At 40.0% G+C, this 12427-nt stretch overlaps 1 protein-coding gene across 4 annotated transcripts in view; it reads right to left on the bottom strand.

Annotated features, from left to right (window-relative positions):
* The window catches only part of DNAJB9 (DnaJ heat shock protein family (Hsp40) member B9), a 700153-nt gene that overhangs the window by 590092 nt on the left and 97634 nt on the right, over nucleotides 1-12427 (bottom strand). The gene's annotated exons all lie outside the window — the stretch shown is intronic.

The following is a 12427-nucleotide window of genomic DNA, read 5'->3' as shown; positions in this document are numbered from 1 at the left end:
ATTCAGAGTGCAGCTGAGTCCCAGAAATGGCTTAGCACAAAGGAAAAATGCATGAGCTCCTGCCACTAAGGTTCATGGGCAGCCTTGAATCCAGAACACACCAGTGAAACTCAGACCGCTTGTTACTCCTCTTCTTAGAGGAGGGTCTCCTTTCTTCAGCACACTTGAGAAGGGTCTTTCTTTACTGCAACCAGAATAATCCAGACAAATAACAACAACAACAAAAATAAACAAAAAAAACCCACTTATATCTTTAACTCAAACTGACCTCAACACATGGAAAGGATGATGATGCAATCACTATTAGCATACAGTGTCTCTACTGCTCAGAGTTCCTCATTGCCATGAAACCCCTAGAATTGACTCTAACGTGGCTATCTAGATGCATCTAGCTAAGCGAAACCTTAGGCAACGTACTATCTCTATTCCAATTCTCTTCTCACTCAGGAGCTGCTCAGAATCTAAAATATCAAATATAAATTACTAAATAATGCATTTAAGAAGTCATATCTGTAGGTTTCCAGAACTTCTGGTGCTGCATTTTTGCTAGCTGTTTTAATAATCCTCTTTTAAATTCCATTTGTCAAATTACCTCTGATCAACAAGAGTGCTGTTGCATGAGGTATACAAATGGGAAAGAACACACTATTCCTCAAGGTGCCTCCTCTTGGAATGAGCCAGGGAAGTGATTCCTGAGAAGACTTGATTTTAAGAAAAGGTATATATTCAGTTCTAGCACGAAATGTCAAACTTTATCACAAAGGGAATCCAGATGCAGTAGGTACTGCCTGACATCAGATGATAATATTCATAATTGTTAAGTTTAAAAGCATTTCACACATAATCACTTCCTTCAGGGATAAAATGGAGTCCTTTCTGAAAGCAACCTGGGTTTGGCTATTCTTTAGTGAGTCAGAAGTAACACAGAGCAGCTAAAGGTTAAAGCGATTTGTCACAGTCACATGTGAGCAATTCAAAGTTCTTTAACCCCTTCATTCTGAAAGGATGTTTTCCTTAAAAGCAGGCTCTGACATTATTTTACAGCTACTAAGTAGCTCACAGTAGATAGAAGAATGAGAATCAGTGCCAGCTTCCCAGACAAAACTTTACAAGGAAAAAAACAGTAGAATCTTCCAGTTAATTAATTTTGAAAAGTCTTAATTGGATATTTTGTTAGGGTTCCCATCTCAGAAAAATGATTAATATCTCAATTAATAACAATTAATATTGTATAATTAATACAAATCATAAATAGTTAATCCTATAGTTTTTTAAACAACTATGATTCACCATGAATCATGGTAAAGAAGAAAAGAAAAGAAAAGAAAAGAAAACAAAGGGGGAGGGCTTCCCTGGTGGCGCAGTGGTTAAGAATCCGCCTGTCAATGCAGGAGACACGGGTTCGAGCCCTAGTCCGGGAAGATCCCACATGCCACGGAGCAACTAAGCCTGTGCGCCACAACTACTGAGCCTGTGCTCTAGAGCCCGCGAGCCACAACTACTGAAGCCCGTGCGCCTACAGCCCATGCTCCTCAACAAGAGAAGCCACCGCAACAAAGAGTAACCCCTGCTCGCTGCAACTAGAGAAAACGCGCGTGCAGCAACGAAGACCCAACGCAGCCAAAAATAAATAAATAAATTTATTTAAAAAAAAAGAAAACAAAGGGGGAAAAACCCCACTAGGTTGAGCTGCATGTAGTCACTCAATGCCCTGGTTAATTGTTAAGATTTTTAAATGTCCTTGTAGTCATACCCTTAAAAGCTTGATTTTGTATTCAGAGCAAAACGTGAAAGTGGGAAATTCTTCCAAAAAGGTTTGTCAAACTTTTCCTTTTACACTAATCAAGACACAGGTAGGTCACATCACCATTTAAACTCATTTTAGCTCAGCTGAAATCTAGAGACAGATATTTTCATTAAAAGTCTACAGTTTTGGGCTTCCCTGGTGGCGTAGTGGTTGAGAGTCCGCCTGCTGATGGAGGAGACGCGCGTTCGTGCCCCAATCCGGGAGGATCCCACATGCCGCGGAGCGGCTGGGCCCCTGAGCCATGGCCGCTGAGCTTGCGCGTCCGAAGCCTGTGCTCCGAAGCGGGAGGGGCCACAACAGTGAGAGGCCCGCGTACCGCAAAAAAAAAAAAAAAAAGCCTACAGTTTTGTTTGGTCCACATATGAACTATGAATGTCATAATCTTCGTTTTCAAATGTGGGATATAATAGCATATTTTCATATAGTTAAATCACCAGCTTAGCTCGTCTAAGATTATCCTAGGAACTAAATGATATACTGATGATGCATATTAATAAATTTTAATAAAAACATAAGCTTCTGATTGTACTGAGTGGGAAAAAATAAGATCGTGAAAAGTGGCTGTCAGTAATACAAGATAATTAAACCAACTTTCCCTCTACTATTTAATATGCTGCTTTGGAATTTCAGCAGAATTCTATTTATGTGTATATTTGTTTACACACACACACATACAGATTCACATTCTCCCATACACTCTGTGCCAAAGATGACAGATTAGGGTTACCAAATTATAAGGAATGTGGATTGTATCCTAACAACTTTGAAATATGTTTAAGCAATCTAGAAGGAGAAGTGTGGTTCATTATTAAGTATGATAGACTACAAGCCCAATAATTATCCAAAGTATTTATGTATATCAGAGGTGGTTTAACTAATTATACATAAAATTCATTTAAGACACACCTAATGACTACAGGCAGTATATTTTTCAAATTAGAAAAACAAAATATACAAAGGCATGTGAAAATAGGTTAAATGCAGAAGGAATTCAAGGAAGGGAGAATTCCAGTGGGCTGTTTAACAGAGACTCTTTAAGCAGTGGTTCTCAGCTTTGGCTGCACATTGGAATGACCTTGGTTTCCATCAATTTAGGTTCTGATTTAACTGGTCTGAGGTGTGGGCTTGACATGGAGATTTTTTAACTTCCCAGGTAATTCTAATGGGAAGTAGATAAAAAATAAGTAATCTTAAAACTACCCCCTCTTTTTCCAACACCTGCTATTTCTATCTCCTCAGATTATGTGGATTCCCCAAAGAAGAGATCAATTTTTTCTCTAAATTTTAAACTACATATCAGTATAATAAACACTAGTGGTTCCAGAAGGTTTCCAGAATTCTTCAACATTTTTTAAAGAATTGTGTAAGATAAAATCAGATGTATCTATTGAAACACTTTCTCAAGCCATTACTTCAGGGAAAGTAGATGGTTAAATTTCTATCAATTATTTAGGAAGTTTGGGAGGTTTAAGTGGATATTTCCTTCATTATAAAGCAATCTTTCTCATCCATAGTTATTTTCAAATCTTATATGAATTTTCATCTGAATGGATATAAATAACTATTAGAATATTAACAATAACTAATGATATTCTGTTTTAGTCTTTTTTCTTCGTGGTTTTTTTTTTTTTTTTTTTTTTTTTTTTACTAATCCAATTCTAATATAGTCATGCCTGGAGAATTCCAGCCATGTTATAGTCAAGAAAACAAAGTCATTATAAAATAGGAGAGAGAGAGAGAGATGTTAAAATGAAGTACAACATGTTTCTGAGGCCAGAACATCAGAGCAAATTTATACATCTTAGTCAACTTCTTTCACACCCAAAATTGTCTATAGCCTTTCCCAACATGTCAAAAACAAAACAACAAAAAAATCAATGTTCTTGCATCTTTCCATTTCTGCACAACTCTAGGGTAACATTTCTTGCTCATACTTTTACAGACAATTTATTGTTCAGCTTCCTTCTCATCGAGAAAGTTGGTGAAGTTAAAAACCTGCTGGGCTGTTGATTTGAAATAAGAGGTATGACCATTATTCAAAAAGCAAGACTTGATTTATGAAGCTTCAGCCACATTTGTAAGAAGTCAGCTGTTCTGTCCATTTCCCCATCAGTAAAACACAGGCAAGAATAGCACCTACTGTGGTTATTGCAAGCACAAATGATAATGCCTGGTGCACAGAAGGTAGTTTTTGAGAGTTGTGACTTCTGGGTGATACTTTTCTATGTGAGAATTGAGGGAAACTTACGTCTCTACTGCTGCCTTGAGCAAACAACGGCTTTGCCAAACAATGACTCCAACCAAAATTTACACTCTCTATATATGGCAAGGTTGAAAAAAGCCTATGAATACCCTACTTCAGGAGGGGTGATGGCTTTTTTGTATACATGTTCTTTATTTTATGCCATAAATTTGTATGATGACCTATTGCTTTAAGTTAAATATTATTTTGAATCATTAATGGTATCCACTATTTATTGTTCTGTAACATAATCACCTCTAGTGTATATATTAGAGTTCAGCTTTATATGTACTGGATTTCCTTAAGGGACATCTCTGTGTATTGCCACAATTATGTCCTATAGATGGCAGGCAAAGATATCTCACAAGCAAGCAATGTTTAGTCCAAAAGACTGTGTGCCTGAAAACTGAGTCCAAGGCTCACTCTTGAAAATCTGATTACAAAATATCACATTTCTCCATTGTTCCAGGGACAGAAAATTTGGAGAGTACTTTAGAGAAATGTAGGGACAGAAAATTTGGAGAATACTTTAAAGAAATGTAAAGGTATAACTATGGAAAGGAGTATAGCAGTCTTCCTCAGAGAGGAAGATGCAGAGGGAGCATGAAAAACATGGCTGGGGCAGGTCCCAAGGGAGTCTTGAACTCTATAAACAGCATTACAATTCCTTAAACAAACCTAGATCAGCCACATTAAATACAGGCTCTGCCTCCATAGGAAATGGTCTCAGGAATCCATACTCCAAATCTAGAATTCATCTAGACCACTCTCCCTGGGCCACCCCACTCTATTGGTTTCTTGAGCTTTGCTTCCCACCAGCCAAAATTCCAATGCCCAGTTTTGCTCCATGTTTTAGATATGTGTTCTTGACTAACCCAACTGATTTCCACAGCTCTTCAAACCTGTCTTTGACACCAACACTCTTCAAACACCAGACTGTCACCATTTACAAGAACTCAGACTATGGATAGGAGGCACCCAGGCTCAAATCCTACCTCAAATCCTGAAAGAACAAGAGGCCAGACACACTTGCCACCAGGAACTCCTCTCCAGGGGATGGTGATGGGATGTTCCTCAGAGGCAAGTGTGAGAAATTATGGAGCAAAACATCTGAGCAGGTGGAAGTGGCCAGAAGTGCTTTCTGAAGGGGAGAAGTAGTTTCTGGATGGATATCTGTTTATTCAGCTTAACAAACAGATATTTATTGAGTCTTCTGTGTGCTAGGCAGTGCTCTATATACTGAGGATAAAGGGGTGAACAAGACAGGGAATGTCTCTTTCTCTTGGAACTAGCATACTAGTTGGGGGAGACAGACACCAAACAAATAAAAAATAAATACACACATAAATGCATAACTAAAACACTGATAGTGCAATAGCAAAAGACTAGGGGAGTGGAGACACCACTTTAGGTCAGGTATTCAGGAAAGGCCTCCCTGTAGACATGACATTTGAGCTTAATCTAAATGAAGGAAGAAAAGATCGTCATGAGAGGATATGGGGTAAGAGGATTCTAGGCAAAGGAAATGGCACGTGTAAAGATCCTGAGGAATGTATTAACTTGGTTAGGTTAAAGAACAAAAAGACATTCAGTGTGGCTACAGCACAGCAAATGTAAGTAGTGGATGATGGCAGAAACATTAGTGGGGCCCATATATATAGGACTTTGTAAAAGCATGATGCAGTATTTGGATTTTATGCTAAGAGCAATGGGAACCAATTAGAGGGTTTTATGTAGTATAATGCATGGAGTGATTTGTGTTTTAAGATCTCTCTGGCTGGGCTTCCCTGGTGGCACAGTGGTTGGGAATCCGCCTGCCAATGCAGGGGACACAGGTTCGAGCCCCGGCCCGGGAAGATCCCATGTGCCGCGGAGCAACTAAGCCCATGCACCACAACTACTGAGCCTGCTCTCTAGAGCCCACGAGCCACAACTACTGAGCCCACATGCCACAACTACTGAAGCCTGCATGCCTAGAGCCTGTACTCTGCAACAAGACAAGCCACCGCAATGAGAAGACCACACACCACAACGAAGAGTAGCCCCCGTCTGCCACAACTAGAGAAATCCGGTGTGCAGCAATGAAGACCCAATGCAGCCAAAAATAAAAAATAAAATAAATTTTAAAAAAAGATCTCTCTGGCTGCAAAATGTAGTATACATTATAGAGTTCAAAAGCGGTAGCAGAAACAGCAATAAGGAGACTCCTGTCCAGGAGAGACATGATGGTGGCTTGAATTGGGGTTTGCAGCAGTAGCAAAGAGGCTATGTTAAGGGAGTCAGAGTATATTTTGAATGAGGCGCTGAGAGGCTGATGCATCAGATGCTCCCAAATTATGCTCTGAAAGGCTTATCCCTTACAACGCTAGCAACATTTCAGCCCATGCTACCCTAAAATGAAAGGCATTGCTAGTTCCAATGGGTAAAACCCCTGTCTAGGGTCACAGGGAGATGGTAGAAATGGTGACAATAATGACTAGCCAGCAAGGAGAGGTTTTTTGTGACAATGACTGTGGCTCTGGCTCAGGCTCAGAGCACATAGCTCATCAAAACGTCTGCAACATTGATCTCATCTGTCACAGGTAAGGGGGAGGGGGAGGAAGAAAGAAGAGGAGAGGGAAAAGGGGAAGAAAGAGAAAACCTACTTGTACTACTGCCACTAGTCTTTTTGTTTTCTTTTGGATTTTTGGGAGCTACCATTTATGGTATACACTCAATAAGATGAGTGATGCTGAGAAGTGTTATACCAAGCTAGGCACCGTGCTAGGTGCTTCCTATTGTCTCTAATCCACATAGAAATCCTGAAAGTTGGGTGTTACTGTCTCATATTTACAGAAAAGGAAACTGAAACTCAAAGAGGACAAATGATTTGTCCATGGTCATGGAGCCATTAGCAAAGCCAGGATTCAAACCAAGTCTGTTTGACTCCAAGGCCTGTGGGTATATGGTGATTGGGAGAGAGGTCTGTGGAGAGAGGGTGTAAGAGCCTGCAAGACAGTACTTGACCATGAAATCCACCAGCCCTGGCTAGCAGAGGAACATCGAACACAGTCAAGAGCCATAACACGGAGGATGGGGCCAGCACCTGGGACTCTGCCCAAAAGGGAAGCAACATGGGGGGAGCGGGGGATAGAGCATTTTCCTGGTGGGTGGAGATTAGGAGGATCTTTTTTGATGTTGCTACTGTTACTGTTACTCTGATGACTGCCCCTTTAGGTTTGGGGACCTCGGGGGAAATACTGATTCATAGCTGCATAATTCTGCAGCTAAGTAAACACAGTGTAACTTCCCACTCTGCTCCCAAGTTGCAGCAGCTAGAAAGAAAAACAAGCTTATCTCCCTCCACGTGTACAACTAAATCTCTACAGAGAGCCGTGTTGGTCCTACTCAAAGACGTCTGTGTTCCCCTCATTTTATGAAAGAATTATGAAAGTGTTCCTTGCTGAGTTGAGTTATGTCCTGAAACTTTTGAAGAAAACTTAAGTCTCTCTGGACTTGCCCAACTCTCTTGAAGTCTATAAAACCGGAAGGAAAATATAGATAAGCTTGCATAAGCTTCAGTTAGTTTCTTTTCAAACATCCACAACTTTATGCACATAAGCGGAGTAAGCTCTCATTACTTGCTTGCAATATAAACATTGATAACATTTTCAAATGTATTTTTCACAGAAGTAACATATTTTTATACTTTAAAAGTTTCATATTTTCATATTTGGAAAGTTGGAAAATAGGTTCTCTGGCTTCTGACTGTGTCTCCCTTTTTTTTTTTTTAACCAAACTCTAAGGCACCAGTTTTTCAGCCCTGATACTCCCTTCCCCTCCACCAGTCACCCCAAAAGGTATGAAGTAAGAGCCACTAGGGTTACCATACACAGAAATCAACTCAAAATGGATCATAGATCTAAATGGAAAAGCTAAAACTTTACAATTTCTAAAAGAAAACATAGACGATATTTGTCATGATCTTCAGTTGACCAAGAGTTCTGAGAAGCAACGCCAAAAACATAATCTATAAAAGAGAAAAATGATAAACTGGACTTAATCAAAATTAGTCTTTCGCATTTCAAAAGACATTGTTAAGAAAATGAAGAGACATACCACAGGCTGGGAGAAATTATTTGAAATCATATATCTAACAAATGACTTATATCCAGAATACATATAAAGAACTCTTTCAATTAAATAATAATAAGAAAACACAACCCAATTTTAAAATGGCCAAAATATTTGAATAAATTCATAAACAAGATACGTGAGGGCTTCCCTGGTGGCGCAGTGGTTGAGAGTCTGCCTGCCGATGCGGGGGACGCGGGTTCGTGCCCCAGTCCGGGAGGATCCCACGTGCCGCGGAGCGGCTGGGCCCGTGGGCCATGGCCGCTGAGCCTGCGCGTCCGGAGCCTGTGCTCCGCGGCGGGAGAGGCCGCGACAGTGAGAGGCCCGCGTACCGCAAAAAAAAAAAACAAAAAACAAAAAACAAGATACGTGAATGTTTAATAATCACATGAAAAACTGCTCAACATCATTAGTATCTAGTGAAATGAAAATTAAAATCACAATGAAATACTACTGTGTACCCGCGAGATGGCAATAATCAAAAAGACACAACATCAAATGTTGGTGAGGGTGTGGAAAAACTGGAACTCTCTCCTACATTGCTGGTGGAAAGGTAAAATGGTAAAATGGAAAACAGTTTGGCAGTTTCTTTTAAGAGTGAAACATAAACCTAACCATCTTATGCAACAGGACCACTCCCAGAAATTTACCCATTTAAAACATATGTCTATATAAAGACTTGTATGCAAGTGTTTATAGCAGCATTGATAATAGCCAAAGTAGAAACAAAACAAATTTCCATCAGTTTGTGGATGGATAAATAAAATGTGGGATTTCCGTGTACTGTGGAATACTATTCAGCAATAAAGAGGAACAAACTATTGATTTGTGATAAAACAAGGATGAATCTCAAAAATATTATGCTAAGGGAAGGAAGACAAATGCAAAAGATTACATGATTCCATTTAGACTTACATGATTCCAAAAGTATGAAATGTCCAGAAATGAAAAATTCATACAGACAGGAGGCAGATTAGTGGTTGTCTGGGGCTAGGGATGGGAGTGAGGATTGACTGCGAAAGGGCCCAAAGGAACTTTTTGGGATAATGAAATTGCTCTAAAACTGGGTTATAGTGATGATTGCACACTCTGTATATTTAATAAAAATTATGGAATTTTATGGGTGAATTTCATTGTATGTAATTATACCTCAATAAAGTTGATTTTTAAAAACTTTAAAAATAAAGAGCCATTAGGGTCATCAAGATATGTCTGTGGCTTTCAAAAAGGAATTATTGGGACTTCCCTGGTGGTTCAGTGGTTGGGAGTCCTCCTGCCAACACAGGGGACACGGGTTCGAGCCCTGGTCCGGGAAGATCCCACATGCTGCGGAACAACTAAGCTCACCACAACTACTGAGCCTGCGTTCTAGAGCCCACAAGCCACAACTACTGAGCCCTCATGCCACAACTACTGAAGCCCGCGGGCCTAGAGCCCGTGCTCTGCAACAAGAGAAGCCACTGCAAGGAGAAGCCCGCACACCGCAACAAAGAGTAACCCCCGCTCGCCACAACTAGAGAAAGCCCGTGTGCAGCAAGAAGACCCAATGCAGCCAAAAATAAATAAATAAAATAAATTTATTTTTTTTAAAAAAGGAATTATTTACTTACCTGATAAAAAATATTTCAAGACACCCATTAGATTGGTAAGAAGCTTACAGTCAGATAATACCACATGGTGGTGAGCATATCAGTCAAAATGTGCTATGATCTACGACAGTAACAAACAATCCCAAAAGATCAGTGGCTTAAAACGGGGGTCAGCAAACTCTTTCTACAAATGGCCAAATAATAAATATCTTCAACTTTGTACACCACCTGGTTTCTGTCTCAACTACTCAACTCTGCCTAGACAAGACATACAAAAACTGGCATGGCTGTGTTCCAATAAAGCTTTATGGAAACAGGCAGTGGGTCAGATTTGGCCAACAGGATAGTTTTCCAAGCTCTAATATAAAACATCAATGATTTATTTATAACTCATAGTTAATGTTTACTGTCCAGTCAGCTGGAGGCTTTATACTCCATGTTATCCTCACTGTAACCCAATACAATGAAGAATTCACCATAGGGATCATGAAAGTTCACTGAGGCAAAGTCCAGACAATGTGATGAATGCCTCACTCGCCCTTAAGACTCTGCTCACATTCATTGTCTAAAATGATCTCATGGCTATGCCTAACTTCAAAGGGAATGGGAGAGTGCAAGGCCTCCACATGCCTAGAAGGCAGAGAGCTGGAAGTCACTGGTGAACAGTACTCAAGTTGCTGCAACAGAGGACATAGGGAAATGTGAACTCTCATGCACTGCTGGGAAGAGGGTCAGCTGGAAAGCCACTTTGGGGAATAATTAGCACATTTAGCAAAATTAAATATAAGTTACAAACCTCAAATTTCACTCTTAGGTGGGGACCCTACAGCATCTCTCACATAAATCCACTAAAAAATATAGACAAAGATGTTCACTGCAGCACTGTTTATAACAGAAAAAATTAAATGCAACTGTAATGTCTATCAATAGTGGAAGAGATAGATAAATTATGATGTTTTTCATAAAATAATATCATACATACTAGGATCAATGAAAATGAATTACTGTATCAGTATGAATATATCTAAAGAAAGTAGTTTTGAGTAAATAAGGAAAGTTGCAAAAAAGAACATACACAATGATTCCATTTATGTAAATTATTTAAAACACATTGTTTTTGGAGACATAATATAAAGAAGGGGGCACACATTAACAATGCTTATCCCTGGGGAGATTTGGGGGTTAAGGGGGTTTCCAATGGATCTGCAATGTTATATTTCATTAAAACTATCTGAAAAAGTTATGGCAAAATGTTAATATGTACTAAATCTGGATAGTGGAAAATACGGGTTTCTGTTATTAACTCTTGTATGCTTGAAATATTTTTAAAATAAAAAGAAAAAATAATTATGCAGCTAATGTATAATTTTCAACCGAGAGAAGTGTCACGGTGATATTAAATGACACGAGAGAGCGGGCTGAACTAAGAACAAGACAATGAGTTGCCCTTACAAGAGCATCAGCTATAAAAAATGAGCCACAAAGGAGGACAAAACAACATCAGTGGCTGAGCAGTCTGATAGCAAAACAGGACTCAATTCTCTGATTTAGAGAAAGTTAACAGTGAATAAAACCCCCAAAAAGTAAACTCCATCTTTTTATGCCTTTGAATAATACCTTGTGGTCATTTAAGAATTGTTTGTTAGGACTTTTATGATATAAAATTATACCAAATAATTGTGTAACATATCAAATTATGTCTTCTCTGCTGTGAAAGTGTTCTCATATGACAGAAATAAAATAGAAGGGAGAAGGGAAGAAGGAATGCAAGAAAGAGAGAGAATGAGAAAAACAGGGAATGGAGTGAGGGAGGAAATGTCTGTGCTGGAAATCAGGTAACTGAGCTCTCAGCCTTGCTCTGTCACTAAACCCATCTTGAGCAAGGAACTTCATGTCTGTGAGCCTGTTTCTTCCTCCCTAATAAAAGGACAATGACCTAGATTCCAGCTCAGTATTCTATGATCCTTGAAGTAGCCATTGAGATTCACGTTTGGAGAAGTGGTATTGCCCTGGGATAAAAACTCTCAGCCTATGTCTGATGCAGTGAACAAAGTACTAGATTAAAAAGTCATGGTCATCATGGGCTTCCCTGGTGGCGCAGTGGTTGAGAGTCCGCCTGCCGATGCAGGGGACACGGGTTCGTACCCCGGTCTGGGAAGATCCCACATGCCGCGGAGCGGCTAGGCCCGTGAGCCATGGCCGCTAGCCTGCGCGTCCAGAGCCTGTGCTCCGCAACGGGAGAGGCCACAACAGTGAGAGGCCCGCGTACAGCAAAAAAAAAAAAAAAAAAAAAAAAGTCATGGTCACAATTCAGCATGAAGGTCAAAGCCTCACATCATTCATCGGGGCAGTTGCTCTACTATGGGTAGGTGGGGTGGGAAGTGAGTGAAGATAACTCAGGGAGACCGCTGGGTTTCAGACTTCCATTTATAACAAGCAGGACCCAATGGCCACGCCCTCTGTCAGGAATGCCTAAAAGAGAATTGTGAGGAGAATCAAAGATTTATGCCTACCTCCAATTTTTCAGGATCTCAGAACAACATAAGAAAACCCAGGAAACTCTGGTACATTCAAACCTCTAACTTGCCCCGACGTTGGTATGAAAAAGTTTACATTAGGGCTTCCCTGGTGGCGCAGTGGTTGAGAGTCCGCCTGCCGATGCAGGGGACACGGGTT

This window comes from Pseudorca crassidens, chromosome 8, assembly GCF_039906515.1.
Source record: "Pseudorca crassidens isolate mPseCra1 chromosome 8, mPseCra1.hap1, whole genome shotgun sequence".
In the NCBI taxonomy this organism is placed as follows: domain Eukaryota; kingdom Metazoa; phylum Chordata; class Mammalia; order Artiodactyla; family Delphinidae; genus Pseudorca; species Pseudorca crassidens.
Note: the sequence above shows the minus strand (reverse complement) of the source record. Positions and strands in the feature narration are given on the sequence as shown.